This window comes from Lytechinus pictus, chromosome 3 (assembly GCF_037042905.1).
Source record: "Lytechinus pictus isolate F3 Inbred chromosome 3, Lp3.0, whole genome shotgun sequence".
Taxonomy (NCBI): Eukaryota; Metazoa; Echinodermata; class Echinoidea; order Temnopleuroida; family Toxopneustidae; genus Lytechinus; species Lytechinus pictus.
The window spans coordinates 74,388,423-74,406,413 of record NC_087247.1 but is presented as its reverse complement, the minus strand read 5'-3'; the positions used below and the strand labels follow the sequence as shown (position 1 = coordinate 74,406,413).

At 37.2% G+C, this 17,991-nt stretch overlaps 1 pseudogene; it reads right to left on the bottom strand.

The window, feature by feature from the left end:
- LOC129258062 (uncharacterized) overlaps nucleotides 1–17,434 on the bottom strand; it is a 104,424-nt pseudogene extending 86,990 nt beyond the window's left edge.
- Nucleotides 17,435–17,991: the final 557 nt, after the last annotated feature.

Below are 17,991 nucleotides of genomic sequence, written 5' to 3'. Positions count from 1 at the left end.
CGAGAGACGTGATTGGCTCTCCCACGTCAAGCTCCACTTGCATGCAAAACCTGTTGCGAGAGTACGTTTTCTCCACACTGTCACTGAATACTTCGATCACTAAATGAAAGAAAACCCAGAAGTTTATCTAGATTTTGGATTTCAAATTGACGATTTTGAAGATGAAGAGAATGATGATGAAGTTTCTAGCTCTAGTGATGCGGATGGAGGTAAATTAGGGGAATTACGCCTATGATGATGAGTCGGACAATTCAACTTGCATGCCGATTCGCTACCAACTCATGCAATTGCTATAGTGCTCGCTGCACGTACCGCGGGCCAAAATAAATCCATGAAAATAAATTCCAGACCATCCAGACAGAGTCTCTTCCCTCTGTCAATAAAATTTACTCTAAAGAAGGAAAATAATTATATAACTGTACTTACAAACAAGTGAATATGTCCGAACCTGAAGGCAAATCAACTCAACGAATAGCAGCAGACGATATGCACCGACGATAAACTTCACGTTGTTCGGATAAATTATCACTCGTTCTGTTAAATATAATTTCTACGTCATTATTTTGACAAAATTACGAAACTCAGGGAATTATTTATCTATATAAAAACATATTAACACCTCGTATTATTTTTAAATTACGATGAAACCTTTTTTTAAGCAAAAAAAAAAAGCCTGTATGTAATTGTAAACAAACCATCACAAACACACATTGCTTGCTCGCCTTGGCTGAGAGAGTAGATGCACGTGTTTTTGGATGGTTTGTTTAGAATCACATACGAGCTACGCATGTTGGGGGATGATCTTATACATCTAATTTAAATTTACCCCAACTTTTGCTTCAAAAAAAGGTTTTATCGTAATTTAAAAATAATACGAGGTGTTACTATATTTTTATATAGATAAATAATTCCCCGAGTTTCGTAATTTTGTCAAAATAATGACTTAGAAATTATATTTAACAGAACGAGTGATAATTTATCCGAGCCACGTGAGGTTTATCGTCGGTGCATATCGTCTGCTGCTATTCGTTGAGTTGATTTGCCTTCAGGTTCGGACATATTCACTTGTTTGTAAATACAGTTATATCATTATTTTCCTTCTTTAGAGTACTATTTTATTGACAGAGGGGAGAGACTCTGTCTGGATGGTCAGGCTGGAATTCATTTTCATGGATTTATTTTGGCCCGCGGTATACGTGCAGCTAGCACTAGCAGCTAGCTGCATATGAGTTGTTAGCGAATCGGCATGCAAGTTGAATTGTCCGACTCATCATCATAGGCGTAATTCCCCTAATTTACCACCATCAACGTCACTAGAGCTACAAACTTCATCATCATTCTCTTCATCTTCAAAATCATCACTTTGAAAATCCAAAATCTAGATAAACTTCTGGGTTTTCTTTCATTTCGTGATCGAAGTATTCAGTGACAGTGTGGAGAAAACGTACCCTCGCAACAGGTTTTGCATGCAAGTGGAGCTTGACGTGGGAGAGCCAATCATGTCTCTCGTACACTCATACACGTCATCAAAAAACCCCAATTTCGCGGACATAATTGTGCGTGTTTGAAGCATTCAGAGAGAGAACTTTAAACTATCAATTAGTGAGTTTCATCGGTCTCCATTATAAATGATGTACACCATCGTGTTACTCTGATTTTCCCCTTCAATTTGATATATAATTCTTCATTTTTATGATTTTCAATATATTTCTACTTTAAGGCAAAATAATTTTGTGACAATGGAGGAGAAACACTGTGAAGAGGAGGTCAAAGAGTTAACAGTGGGCAAGCATGACATCCTTCATACAGGATATGAAGAGGGAGAAGTATATAAACAAGTGGAATGCCTCTGGCGGTCTCACCTGCATCACGCGATTCAATATAGAGGCAGTGCTGACTTTGAAAACTACTATAACTCGCACAAGATATTCAGTGAAACTTGGTTACTCTTATGTCCACGTTTTATGAACTAGACCAATACACTTATAGAGATATGATGGTACATTGTAATTCAACAAATACCCCCAACATGGCCAAAGTTCATTGACCTTACATGACCTTTGACCTTGAACATGTGACCTAAAACTCGCAGAGGATGTTCAGTGATACTTGATTACTATTATGTCCAAGTTTCATGAGTCAGATCCATAAACTTTCAAAGTTATGATGGTAATTCAACAGATACCCCCAATTCGGCCAAAGTTCATTGACCCTAAATGACCTTTGACCTTGGTCATGTGACGTGAAACTCATGCAGGATGTTCAGTGATACTTGATTAACCTTATGTCCGAGTTTCATGAACTAGGTCAATATATATTTTCTAAGTTATGATGACATTTCAAAAACTTAACCTTAGGTTAAGATTTTGATGTTGATTCCCCCCATCATGGTCTAAGTTCATTGACCCTAAATGACCTTTGACCTTGGTCATGTGACCTGAAATGCGCACAGGATGTTCAGTGATACTTGATTACTAGTTTTATGAACTAGACCAATATACTTTCAAAGTTATGATGGTAATTCAACAAATACCCCCAATGTGGCCAAAGTTCTTTGACCCTAAATGACCTTTGACCTTAATCATGTGACCTGAAACTTGCACAGGATGTTTAGTGATACTTGATTACTATTATGTCCAAGATTCATGAATCAAATCCATAAACTTTCAAAGTTATGATGGTAATTCAACAGATACCCCCAATTCGGCCAAAGTTCATTGACCCTAAATGACCTTTGACCTTGGTCATGTGACGTGAAACTCATGCAGGATGTTCAGTGATACTTGATTAACCTTATGTCCGAGTTTCATGAACTAGGTCAATATATATTTTCTAAGTTATGATGACATTTCAAAAACTTAACCTTAGGTTAAGATTTTGATGTTGATTCCCCCCATCATGGTCTAAGTTCATTGACCCTAAATGACCTTTGACCTTGATCATGTGACATGAAACTCAGGCAGGATGTTCAGTAATACTTGATTAACCTTATGGCCAAGTTTCATGAACTAGGTCCATATACTTTTTTAAGTTATACTGTCATTTCAAAAATTTAACCTTCGGTTAAGATTTGGTGTTGACGCCGACGCCGCCGCCGTCGGAAAAGCAGCGCCTATAGTCTCACTCTGCTATGCAGGTGAGACAAAAATTGAGAAAGGTTATGAAAATATGGAAAATGTACATTAATTAGATTTGCATAGAGAAGAAGCAAGTTTATTGAGGCAAAGCAGTCTTGAAAACCACATTGCCAGGTAGTTTTCCAAACTATTTTGGAAGACCACTTACTGTTGTGTCCTCATCTACGCTTAAACTAGTTTAACAAGGCAAAACAGTCTCAAAAACCAAATTGCCACTCACTGTTGTGTCCTCACCTAAATTTAAACCAGTTTAACGAGGAAAGACAGTCTTGAAAACCACATTGCCAGGTAGTTTTCCAAACTACTTTGGAAGACCACTTACTGTTGTGTCCTCATTCATTTCATTTATTTATTTCCATTTCTGGTATAAAAAAACATTCAAATACAATCAAATATTTACAAAAGAAAACATATGAATACAAATACCAAGAATATGGGGGAGCCAGCAGAGGCCATTGGCCTTTCAAAGGCTGGGCTCCAATGCCATATTGAAACATACATAATATAGAGAGAGAAGGGGGGGGGTACATTTATGTCTGGATTGTGATGGGTAAATTATAAAGTACTTAAGATTCCTTCATGAGATGCATTTTATACTTTCGTTTAAATGAGACTGTCTTTCCTACGCTTAAACTAGTTTAACAAGGCAAAACAGTCTCAAAAACCAAATTGCCACTCACTGTTGTGTCCTCACCTAAATTTAAACCAGTTTAACGAGGAAAGACAGTCTTGAAAGCCACATTGCCAGGTAGTTTTCCAAACTACTTTGGAAGACCACTTACTGTTGTGTCCTCACCTACGCTTAAACCAGTTTAACGAGGCAACGCAGTCTTGAAAACCACATTGCCAGGTAGTTTTCCAAACTACTTTGGAAGACCACTTACTGTTGTGTCCTCATCTACGCTTAAACCAGTTTAACGAGGCAAAGCAGTCTTGAAAACCACATTGCCAGGTAGTTTGCCAAACTACTTCGGAAGACCACTTACTGTTGTGTCCATATCTACGCTTAAACCAGTTTAACGAGGCAAAGCAGTTCTGAAAACCACATTGCCAGGTAGTTTTCCAAACTGCTTTGGATGACCACTTACTGTTGTGTCCTCACCTACACTTAAACCAGTTTAACGAGGCAAAGCAGTCTTGAAAACCACAGCGCCAGGTAGTTTTCCAAACTACTTTGGAAGACCACTCACTGTTGTGTCCTCACCTACGCCTAAACCAGTTTAACGAGGCAAAGCAGTCTTGAAAACCACATTGCCAGGTAGTTTTCCAAACTACTTTGGAAGACCACTTACTGTTGTGTCCTCATCTACGCTTAAACCAGTTTAACGAGGCAAAGCAGTTCTGAAAACCACATTGCCAGGTAGTTTTCCAAACTACTTTGGATGACCACTTACTGTTGTGTCCTCACCTACGCTTAAACCAGTTTAACGAGGCAAAGCAGTCTTGAAAACCACAGCGCCAGGTAGTTTTCCAAACTACTTTGGAAGACCACTTACTGTTGTGTCCTCACCTACGCTTAAACCAGTTTAACGAGGCAAAGCAGTCTTGAAAACCACATTGCCAGGTAGTTTTCCAAACTACTTTGGAAGACCACTTACTGTTGTGTCCTCACCTACGCCTAAACCAGTTTAACGAGGCAAAGCAGTCTTGAAAACCACAGCGCCAGGTAGTTTTCCAAATTACTTTGGAAGACCACTTACTGTTGTGTCCTCATCTACGCTTAAACCAGTTTAACGAGGCAAAGCAGTCTTGAAAACAACATTGCCAGGTAGTTTTCCAAACTACTTTGGAAGACCACTTACTGTTGTGTCCTCACCTACGCCTAAACCAGTTTAACGAGGCAAAGCAGTCTTGAAAACCACAGCGCCAGGTAGTTTTCCAAATTACTTCGGAAGACCACTTACTGTTGTGTCCTCATCTACGCCTAAACCAGTTTAACGAGGCAAAGCAGTTCTGAAAACCACATTGCCAGGTAGTTTTCCAAACTACTTTGGATGACCACTTACTGTTGTGTCCTCACCTACGCTTAAACCAGTTTAATGAGGCAAAGCAGTCTTGAAAACCACAGCGCCAGGTAGTTTTCCAAACTACTTTGGAAGACCACTTACTGTTGTGTCCTCACCTACGCTTAAACCAGTTTAACGAGGCAAAGCAGTCTTGAAAACCACATTGCCAGGTAGTTTTCCAAACTACTTTGGAAGACCACTTACTGTTGTGTCCTCACCTACGCCTAAACCAGTTTAACGAGGCAAAGCAGTCTTGAAAACCACATCGCCAGGTAGTTTTCCAAATTACTTTGGAAGACCACTTACTGTTGTGTCCTCATCTACGCTTAAACCAGTTTAACGAGGCAAAGCAGTCTTGAAAACCACATTGCCAGGTAGTTTTCCAAACTACTTTGGAAGACCACTTACTGTTGTGTCCTCACCTACGCCTAAACCAGTTTAACGAGGCAAAGCAGTCTTGAAAACCACAGCGCCAGGTAGTTTTCCAAATTACTTTGGAAGACCACTTACTGTTGTGTCCTCATCTACGCTTAAACCAGTTTAACGAGGCAAAGCAGTCTTGAAAACCACAGCGCCAGGTAGTTTTCCAAATTACTTTGGAAGACCACTTACTGTTGTGTCCTCATCTACGCTTAAACCAGTTTAACGAGGCAAAGCAGTCTTGAAAACCACATTGCCAGGTAGTTTTCCAAACTACTTTGGAAGACCACTTACTGTTGTGTCCTCATCTACGCTTAAACCAGTTTAACGAGGCAAAGCAGTCTTGAAAACCACATTGCCAGGTAGTTTTCCAAACTACTTTGGAAGACCACTTACTGTTGTGTCCTCATCTACGCTTAAACCAGTTTAACGAGGCAAAGCAGTCTTGAAAACCACATCGCCAGGTAGTTTTCCAAATTACTTTGGAAGACCACTTACTGTTGTGTCCTCATCTACGCTTAAACCAGTTTAACGAGGCAAAGCAGTCTTGAAAACCACATTGCCAGGTAGTTTTCCAAACTACTTTGGAAGACCACTTACTGTTGTGTCCTCACCTACGCCTAAACCAGTTTAACGAGGCAAAGCAGTCTTGAAAACCACAGCGCCAGGTAGTTTTCCAAATTACTTTGGAAGACCACTTACTGTTGTGTCCTCATCTACGCTTAAACCAGTTTAACGAGGCAAAGCAGTCTTGAAAACCACAGCGCCAGGTAGTTTTCCAAATTACTTTGGAAGACCACTTACTGTTGTGTCCTCATCTACGCTTAAACCAGTTTAACGAGGCAAAGCAGTCTTGAAAACCACATTGCCAGGTAGTTTTCCAAATTACTTTGGAAGACCACTTACTGTTGTGTCCTCATCTACGCCTAAACCAGTTTAACGAGGCAAAGCAGTCTTGAAAACCACATTGCCAGGTAGTTTTCCAAACTACTTTGGAAGACCACTTACTGTTGTGTCCTCATCTACGCTTAAACCAGTTTAACGAGGCAAAGCAGTCTTGAAAACCACATTGCCAGGTAGTTTTCCAAACTACTTTGGAAGACCACTTACTGTTGTGTCCTCATCTACGCCTAAACCAGTTTAACGAGGCAAAGCAGTCTTGAAAACCACAGCGCCAGGTAGTTTTCCAAACTACTTTGGAAGACCACTTACTGTTGTGTCCTCACCTACGCCTAAACCAGTTTAACGAGGCAAAGCAGTCTTGAAAACCACATTGCCAGGTAGTTTTCCAAATTACTTTGGAAGACCACTTACTGTTGTGTCCTCACCTACGCTTAAACCAGTTTAACGAGGCAAAGCAGTCTTGAAAACCACATTGCCAGGTAGTTTTCCAAACTACTTTGGAAGACCACTTACTGTTGTGTCCTCACCTACGCTTAAACCAGTTTAACGAGGCAAAGCAGTCTTGAAAACCACATTGCCAGGTAGTTTTCCAAACTACTTTGGAAGACCACTTACTGTTGTGTCCTCACCTATGCCTAAACCAGTTTAACGAGGCAAAGCAGTCTTGAAAACCACAGCGCCAGGTAGTTTTCCAAACTACTTTGGAAGACCACTTACTGTTGTGTCCTCACCTACGCTTAAACCAGTTTAACGAGGCAAAGCAGTCTTGAAAACCACAGTGCCAGGTATTTTTACAAACTGGTTTAGAAGATCACATACGATCGCTTCCAAGACCATTTCATTTCAGTGTAAATGCGGTTTTCTTGCTCGATGCTACTCTTTCTGATGAAATATCTATCATATTTTGAAGAGTACTCTTTTGTAAAGCAATAAGTATCTTGCATCGATTCTCTATACTCTCAAAACTAAAATATAGTTTTATATATTTCACTAATCAATCAAAATTTCTCTTTCAATATGACCCATTGTTTGGTTATTTATTAAGAACATCGTTCTTGACTAGAGAGTGGGAATAACATGATCGAGTGTTATAAATTATTCATGAGGGGTTTAAAAAGAGAGGTATATTTTTGCTAAATTTTCAGATATCATTTGGGAAAGTGACATTCCAATATCTGTTGGAATGATTTTCTTATAAATGAAATCATATTTGGGGCATTTTCAGAAAACCAAACTTGATTGCACAAGTTGTTCATTGGTACCTCAACTCAACCTCAACAGCTGAAACATATCAAGTCCATTTACGACGTTTGGATCTCTGTAAACTACAAGTGCGCACCACCACCCAGTGGCGCGCACACAAGCTGTGAACGTACTGTTCCATTTGGGAATCTGGTTCGATGAATTAGAATTTTGATTTGTTGTTAAAATACCAAGTGGATTACAGTAAAAACACAACCCTAAATATGTACATATAATAACAGTATAGCTTCACTCACTAGTAATTAAGGGAAGAATAGGAGAAAAACTGTTGCTCACGTCCTTCCTTATATTGTGGTTCGAGCATGGCACCTCAGTCTGCTCGTCAAATGCACCTACGCAGCTGGCAAGGTACAGTACAAGCCCGGCCATATATTTAAAGATCAAGTCCACCCCAGGAAAATGTTGATTTGAATTATGAATAGAGAAAAATCAAACTAGCATAACGCTGAAAATTTCATCAAAATCGGATGTAAAATAAGAAAGTTATGAAATAAGTTCCAGTTATTTTTCACAAAACAGTGATATGCACAACTCAGTTGCATGCAAATGAGACAGTCGATGGTGTCCCTCACTCACTATTTCTTTTGTTTTTTATTGTTTGAATTATACAATATTTCATTTTTTACAGATTCGACAATAAGGACCAACTTGACTGTGCCATATAGTATTAAACAATGCTAATTCCACATGTTCAGGGAGGAATTAATTGTTGTTTCACTTGACAATGAGGAGAAAATTAGAATATTTCATATTTCACATAATAAAATACAAAAGAAATACCCACCAGGATGTGTATATATCTGTTTTGTGAAATTAAGCGAAACTTTAATATCATAACTTTCTCATTTTACATCCAATTTTGATGAAATTTTCAGTGTTATGTTTGTTGGATTTTTCTCTTTTTATTAAAATCAACTTTTTGTTGGGACTTGTCCTTTAAAGTTTAAACACTGATGCAAAGTTTGATCAATAACATTCTTCCATCACAGAAAAGCTTAGAAAAACAGAAAACTAAACTTTAAGATATCATCAAGCAAAATTTGATCAAGTTGATTTGTGGTGAGTAAAAGTAGGATTATGGTATACGTTGAGTTTCAGCCTATTTTCATCAAAGGACTGGGTATTTTTACCCAAAACATCTTTGCACTCATTTCAAATTTTTAATGGAAATAACTGTACATATTATCCACATTTTATCATTGGAACTAAGAATAAAAGCAAAAAAATAATAAAAAATGCCCTTTTTATGCGCCATGCTGCGCTTTCTCCCTTACAGCCGAGTTATCCCATTTTCGTTCAGTTTTCAATTTCACTAGTCCTAAATATGGAGGTTATAATGCCTGCAGTCCAAAGAAAGTGAATTGCATGCGAATACATGAATTACCCCTGGCTGGTCGCTTTAATAAAACACAACAAAATTATCAATTCTCTGTCTCTCACTTTGTAAATTCACAGTTAAGTGCTTTATATCCATGACATACAAATTATTCCCTCAGTAGAAAAAAATTGTACATTTTTTTTTTATTGGGGGGAGGTTAATAGGGTTTCATCCATGATCAAAATCATGCTATTGCTGATGGATATAGAAGATAGTGGTAGTGTACTTTTAAAAATGGTTTTGGGGACTTTTTCATTAGCCTTGGCACCCTTATAAATAGGAATTCAAGGAAATATGCCTTTTTATAGTTTCCCTAATTCAAAGTGGCCATGATCTCCAAAATTTTAATTCTAGGCCTGCAAATTAAACCTGTATCTGTGATAATTTTTTTTTATGAAGCCCAGAAAAACTTGCACCTGAAAATAATCATTTCCTGCTTCAAGAGGTACAGTGACCAAAAAACACCATCTCAATTGTATTCTATATTAATTGTGTTGCAGCTGAGAAATTAAATTATTTTCAGTTATGGATATCTTGAAAGTTACTGTAGGAATTTGAGGGGGGTTCTGGTTGTTTTTTTTTATCCATTATAATAACCATACTTAATAGAATACACAAATTTCAGGATTTTTTTGTGTACAAGACCGAAGTAATGTTAACAGCATTTTTAAAATGCAAGATAGAAATATAGTATGCCTTTCAGCTCAGGTGTCTTTGGGAAATATGTGGGAAGGAATCTAATGATAGTACACCCCCCATTCATGAATGCAATACCTTAAAGGCATGGTGTGTGGGTAAGTTTAGATCCACACCTGTCATGGAAATGACAATCTCATCACCTTTCTTTATGGAAGGTTCAGGGTCTGTAAGGAAGGAAGGATATCTCCCTCAAGGAAGTGATATTTCTAAAGGATCCCGGCATGAAAGATTCTTATATTCTCTGTCGTGTCTTGGCTTGAGTCAGAATGGTTATTTCTAATTGTTCCAATGCCAATTTGTCCAGTTACCAACTCATCATTTGGTATACCATCAGTTCGTCCACTATCCACCTCATCTAATTGCCATTTAGTCCACACACCATTTCGTCTAATAACCAGCTTTAGTCCATATACTATTTGGTCTAATTGGACTAAGTGTTGATTGGGCCAAATGAATGAAAATGAAATGAATATTAGACCAACTAGTTATGAGACGAAATGGCCATAGACGAACTGGGGATTAGATGAAGTGATGATTAGAGGAAATGTTCATTGGACCAAATGGTTGTTAGACAAAATGTTAATGGACAGAAAGGCATAAGACTAAATGAAGGTAGACCATGTGATAAGTGGACTAGTTGACAATAGACAAATTGGCAATTTATCATCAGAATTAGCAGACTATAGGTGAACCCTGCTAATTTGGTTAAAGGGTGCCAAGCAGGTAGGTTTTTATTAATTTTATTTTTGTATTATTCTTTGTTTTCAGAGAGTTAATGTGAATGATTTGATAGTATTCAATTAAATTTTCAATTCAATTCATTCACATCTCTTTAAAAACATCAAAAGATCAAGTTTAAAAATCAATACCAAATACAACCTACATTATTATACATAAAATTATAAAAGAAATGGTAAAGATGAAGTGAGAATGTGGGGGGGGGGGTAAACAAAAGGCCATTGTCCTGTCAAGGTAAATCCCCAAAATTACCCCACTTCAAAAAATAATACAAAATAACACCTTACAAACACAAAGCTAACAACATAAAAGGCAATAAATTAAAAATTAAATTATTCAGACTTAAGTATATACAATTTATATTTTCTCCTAAAAGAACGAGTAGTTTGACTTTCTTTGAGGTCATATGGCAAGAGATTCCCAGACTGTGGGCCTTTAAAACTAACAGATGTTCTTGGAAAATTATAATGATAAAAAGGTACATACATTTTATTGGCATTTCTTGTGCTATACATGTATATATTTATGTTCATGTTATATTCAAAGTGTTCATTGAAATAATTTGAAAGCAATTGTTTAGAGTAAGAAAACATAAAATATGCTAGTTGTAATTTATTTATATGATAAATATTCAATATTTTCAATTTCTTAAATAAAGGTTGAGTATGTGCTAAATAATTGGCATTAGTGATAACCTGTATTGCAAGTTTCTGTAATAAAAATAATTTCTGTAATGACTGACATGAACAGCTGCCCCATACAATATTGGAAAACATGAGATGTGATAAAATCAAGCAATTGTATAATTTATTAAAATCCTCAATGGTAAAATGTGTTTCAAACTATTAACAAGTGGAATGCCTCTGGCCGTCTCACCTGCATCACGCGATTCAATATAGCAGCAGTGCTGATTTTGAAAACTACTATAACTCGCACAAGATGTTCAGTGATACTTGGTTACTCTTATTTCCACGTTTTATGAACTAGACCAATACACTTATAGAGATATGATGGCAATTCAACAAATACCCCCAACGTGGCCAAAGTTCTTTGACCTTACATGACCTTTGACCTTGATCATGTGACCTGAAACTCGCACAGGATGTTCAGTGATACTTGATTACTATTATGTCCAAGTTTTATGAACTAGACCAACACACTTTCAAATTTATGGCTGTAATTCAACAAATACCCCAATTTGGCCAAAGTTCATTGACCCTAAATGACCTTTGACCTTGATCATGTGACCTGAAACTTGCACAGGATGTTCAGTGATACTTGATTAACCTTATGTATAAGTTTCATGAACTAGGTCCATATATTTTCTAAGTTATGATGACATTTCAAAAACTTAACCTTAGGTTAAGATTTTGATGTTGATTCCCCCAACATGGTCTAAGTTCATTGACCCTAAATGACCTTTGACCTTGGTCATGTGACATGAAACGCAGGCAGAATGTTCGGTAATACTTGATTAACCTTATGGCCAAGTTTCATGAACTAGGTCCATATACTTTCTAAGTTATGCTGTCATTTCAAAAACTTAACCTCAGGTTAAGATTTGGTGTTGACGCCGCCGCCGCCGCCGCCGCCACCGCCGTCGCCGTCGGAAAAGCGGCGCCTATAGTCTCACTCTGCTATGCAGGTGAGACAAAAACTCCAATGGATCTTGAAAGCTTTAAAGCAATGTGATTTACATGTTCCTTCCATTTCAGGTTTTCGTCTATGATTACGCCAAGAAATTTAGTACTAGTTCCTCTCTTTATTGATACATCATTAAGTTTTATATTTATTTCACTATCTTGTATTCTGCAATTCCTACTTTTAAAGATCATGTAACATGTTTTATTTTGATTAATATAAAGTTTATTGACAGTAAACCAAGTTTGTATCTTTTCCAAGTCTAAATAAAATAAATTGTTCAATGCCACAGGATCATTACCTGATAAAATAAACTGGTATCATCAGCAAACAAAATTATTGATAAAATATTACTAACATATTGCAGATCATTGATATAAAGTAGAAATGAAAGTGGCCTGAGATTTGAGGATTGCGGTACGCCTACCGTGACATTTTCATATTCAGAATTACAATTATCAATAGTCACATACTGTTTCCTATTAGACAGATAGCTTTCAAACCATTTTAATGCACTTCCCCTTATTCCATAATATTTCAGTTTGTTGAGTAAAATCTAATGCCTTTGACAAATCTAAAAAGAGCCCTAGAACAATATGTTTCCTTTCAAAGGCTTTGGCAAGTTTATCTATTTAATCAATTAATGCATAAGTAGTACTGTATCCTTTCCTAAAACCAAACTGTTTTGTACTTAATATATCATGTTTGTCGATAGAGTTAATAATTTCTCATAAACAATTTTTTCAAATAATTTACTAAATATTGATAATAAAGATATAGGCCTGTAGTTACTCACTGTATTTTTACAACCATTCTTATACATTGGTATAACTTTTGCTATCTTTAATTCATTAGGAAATATGCCCTTTTCAAGGGAAGAGTTAAATATATTGCACAAAGGAGATACGATTGCATGAATAGAGGTTTTAACAATTTTAGCACATATTCCATCGTGACTAGGAGACTTATTTACATCAAAATGCGAAACAATATTAATAATAGTAGATTCAGTAATAGGGCTTGAAAAATAAAGATTCACAAACAGATCCCTTTAAATAAGAATCAAATGATGTTGATCCTGTGTTACCTATCATATCATGTATTTTTTGTCCAACTGTACTGAAGTAATCATTAAATAAGTTTGCAATATGTGATTTATCCTTCGTGGATTTACCTTCATATTCAATCTCATCAATAGTAGGGGAGATTGGGGTTAGTTGGAACGCGGAGTAAGTTTAAACATTGTAATTTTCTTTAACACCTTTAAATAAATTCATGCAATACTGCCCTCAATTTATTGCTAAATTATCAACAGCCATCCACCATATTACAGGCAACACATGTGCAACAAGCCTGGTGAAGTTAAAAAGGAATTTTTGTTTTTTCACCTTCTGAGTAATTTTCTTCTCTTTCAGAAATGTTGTATTATCTCAGAGAAGTTTATAGATCAAGTGGGCCTGTTTGGGGGTATAATGGACACTTGTACCTATAGCTACAAAATAAGGTTATTAATATGCCATGGTGAAGTCCCTTTTTTGTGCTGTAACTAAGCTTATAAATGTCAAATGGGCCTCTGGGGTTAGTTGGAACAAAATTGACGGGACTAGTTGGAACATGTTCCAACTTACCCCAAACATAATTATGAATAAAAACATTGGATATGAGAAAAAAATGTATACAGTATTTCACACTCTTCTGAACACATATTGTATACCATGCTTGTTTTGTTTCTCATTTAGGTCTGAGTGTGCATTTAAGGCCTACTGTAGGCCCTTAATGTACTATATTAATTTTTTTGTTATTGTACCATGGTGGTGCCCCACTCACAAGCTTTTTTTAATGAAAACTTCTAGGGGCTCCCAATCCCATGTTTTTTACCTAACTTGTATATACCTGTATTTTTATGATTGATTGATTGAAATAAATTTTGAATTGAATTGAATTGAATTGAATGCAATATTAACCCTTATCAAACTGGGGGGGGTCAATTTGAGCCTCCCCCCTCCCTCGACAAATTTCGTCACTACGCGCGATTTTTTTTTTACCCCACCGCGCGCTGACTTTTTTCTTTAAGTCTTGCGCATCTTTTGAGACCAAATTTGCAATGCCTGGGTGCGCGGTTTCGTAATTACGCAACATTTTGTGCGTGCGTGTCGGACCCAAAATTGCTCAAAAACGTGATTCCATGTACAAGGTCAATGCAAATTGTGTTTTTCAACCCAAATTCATAAATGTATGATTTTTACTTTTGTTGGTTCAAATGGATTTATTTTATGCTATTTATGATCGCAAAAGAGTCCCCGACAAAGTTCATCGGAAAAAACAAAAAACAAAGGTTCGAAAAAACAAAGAAAAACAAATTTAATAAACAAAAAATGCATAAGAAATTATATTTTTTGCAATTTTTTGTGGATATTTGTTATAAAGGTAAAAATTGATACTCTCACAAAAAATTAGCATTCTACTAGCTTAATAAATAGCAGAGGCGTTGATCCTGGGGGGGCAGGGGGGGCGATCGCCCCACCAATGAAAATATTGGGGGGGGCAAACATATCATTTTGCCCCCCCAATAATTCCGGATATGCATTTAAAAAAAACAAGATTGTAAAGTTCAGCAAGATTGAGATACACAACTCGTTCTTTATTTAAAATCGTGCTCAAAATGTCCGCTTTTCAGATTGGAATATAAAAATTTTCAGCTCGCGCTTCGCGCTCGCATCATTTCTGTAGCAAAAACCCATACTTTTCATGATTAAATTGGTGAATGTAAATGTCCCATTTTCAGTTCTAAGCCTCAAAAGAACTGCTTCAATTTGCAATCATCTTTTCTTGGATATATAGCTTGTTCTTTATCAAAAACGTCCAGTAAACTGTCATTTTTTCAGATCGAAATATCAAAATTTTCACCTCGCGCTTCGCGCTCGCATCTATTCTCTTTTAGATACAAATCTTAATCATTGGTACCAAAAATGCTTAGAATATCAAGTTTTCAGCTCAGAATACAAAGAAATTTGAGCTCACTCTCGGCACTCGTACTATCTGTGTAGTGAGATACGTGTCTGTGTCTCATGAGTCATACATATATATAGATATATACATATATATATATATATATGTGTGTGTGTGTGTGTGTGTGTGTGTGTATATATAATATATATATATATATATACATGTATGTGTGTGTGTGTGTGTGTGTGTGTGGGTGGGTGTTTTGTACGATCGAGCGCCTTTGGAACGTTAATGATTTCGCCCCCCCAATCTGAAAAATGGATCGACGCCCCTGATAAATAGAGTTAAAGGCAAAAACATACAAAACAACCCTCAAAATTTATATTAGGGCAAATTTCATGTTTATTTGCATAATTAATTAAAAAAATATAAACAATTACTTTTTGTCATGTAAATTTGATGCAGATGGTACATGAAATTGCTGATACACTTAGTAATTGTATGTAAAGTCAAACGCACACAAATAAGCGGAATTCTACTACACAGTCGGCTTGCGTTAGTGGCTGTATCATAGAAAACATAAAGTTCAACAAATCCACTTTTAATATTTTGAACTTGAAAAAAAAAAAGCAAATAGGCTAAAACCATGTATTATTACGGTTGTAAGTAGTTTTAGCACAATTCTTAATTGACCATGCAGTGTTCCGTCTTACCCCATACCATGTTCCAACTTACCCCAATATGGAGTAAGTTGGAACGCTTGCGATGGTCTTGTTCAAGGTGGATTTTTTTCAGTAACCATCATAGAGTTAAACGAAATTTATGTGGTACATTTGAAGCCCTTAGATATATGCTTCAAGCTGATATATTGATTGTTTCTCAAATAAAATCTATTTGGATTTTACAGCCATTTTTGTCAAAAATCAATATATCAGCTTTTAGGACGGTTTGTAAGAATTTATTGCATAGGCCTACTTCTTAATAAATTCTTACAAACCGTCCTAAAATGTTCCAACTAACCAACAAGATTCTATTTGTTGCTGTCAAGTCTTCCTCAATTCCTATGTGTTTTCCTTTAAGTCGTTTACGATTCTTGATGACTAAGTTGCGAACTCGGTAAGATGAAAACTTGACGATGATAGGTCGTGGAGGCTTCTTCTTATCCACTGGACGACGAGGAGCACCAACACGACGCGAATGGTCAATATCACCCAAAGTCACATTGACACCAAGATCTTTGTTTGATAGATTAACCATCACTGCGTCTGTGTCTTCGTGATTGCTTTCTGGGATTCCGTACAGTCGGAGGCAGTTTCTCCTTGAATACTGTTCTTCTTCATTCAACTTGGCCTTCAGTGACTTGATGGCGTCTGTTGTAGAAACTTTCTCTTTCTGTAGTGAAGTCAAGATGGATGCCTGTGTCTGCAGCTCAGTTTCTAGATCCATTACCTTGCTCTCTATCTGTTCCAGTCGTTCACGAAGAGCTTGTATCTCCCTTGTCATAGCTTCAGCGAACGATAACTTAAACAAGTCCCTGAATTCTTTGCTCTTGAAGTATTCTCTAACCTCATCACTGATTTGTTCCATATATCATGGGGTTCCTGATATTGGGCAGCCATCTCCTTCGCTAATGCTAAGTTCACACCAACGGCGAATGCCGCGCTTTAAATCGGCGATCAATTCGGCGTAATTTTTTTTACTTTTCAAAAAATCTCATGATCTCCTCAGATATGTTATGCTCTTATAAGCTCTTATACGCTATGATACGAAGTTCGTTCCCGCTTTGGGCGACAAATTATTTCCAGAATCACTACGGCTTCTCACGCTCGGATGCCGATTGATCAGGATTTATTACGCCTTAAATTGTGCTTTGATATGCTTTATTACTCTTTGATAAGCTTTGATGCTCTTATCACGCTTTAAATAACGCTCTGATACGATTATCAAGCTCTCTTGTGCATTGATGGGCTCTGTTAAGCTCTGTTACGCTCTGATACGAAGTTCGTTCCCGCTTTGGGCGACAAATTATTTCCCGAATCGCTACGGCTTCTCACGCTTTGATGCCGATTGATCAGGATTTATTATGCTTTAAATCACACTTTGATATGCTTTATTACTCTTTGATAAGCTTTGATGCGCTTATCACGCTTTAAATAACGCTCTGATACGATTATCAAGCTCTCTTGTGCATTGATAGGCTCTGTTAAGCTCTGTTACGCAATGACAAAATTTGAGATTCTGATTGCATCCCGCCTCTGATCCAGAGTATATATAAAGATGCAGCAGATACACGAAATCATTGCATCTTTGGCAGAAGAACAAGATATGGAAGTTCAATATGTACCAGAGTATGAACCATCTTATGATGTAGACATGACCTTTGTCTCCCTGCTATATAACTACATCCTAGCCCTCAAGGCAGAGGAGAGAGAGGAAGAACAGCAAAGACAGGAGGAGAAACTACCAGCAGGAGGGAGAAGACCATTCATTAGGTGCTGCTGGACCAGGCCATGGCTCACTGAAGAAAGAAGACAGCAGTATGGCCAGTACACTATCCTCTTGGACACACAACTGAGGTTAGAGGACCCTGTAGCCTTCACAAACTTTCACTAGAGTGAACCCTGAGGTGTTCGGTGAGATCCTTGCGAGAGTGGCGCCAGTCATCCAGAAGCAAAAGACTAACTACAGGCACCCTTTGTCAGCTGGCCTCAAACTGGCAATCACCTTGAGACATCTGGCCACTGGGGACAACTACAGATCACTGGCATATGGTTTCAGATGTGGTATCTCAACCATATCAGAGTTGATTCCAGGAGTGTGCAGGGCCATTGTAGAGGCGTATGAAGATGAGGTCTTC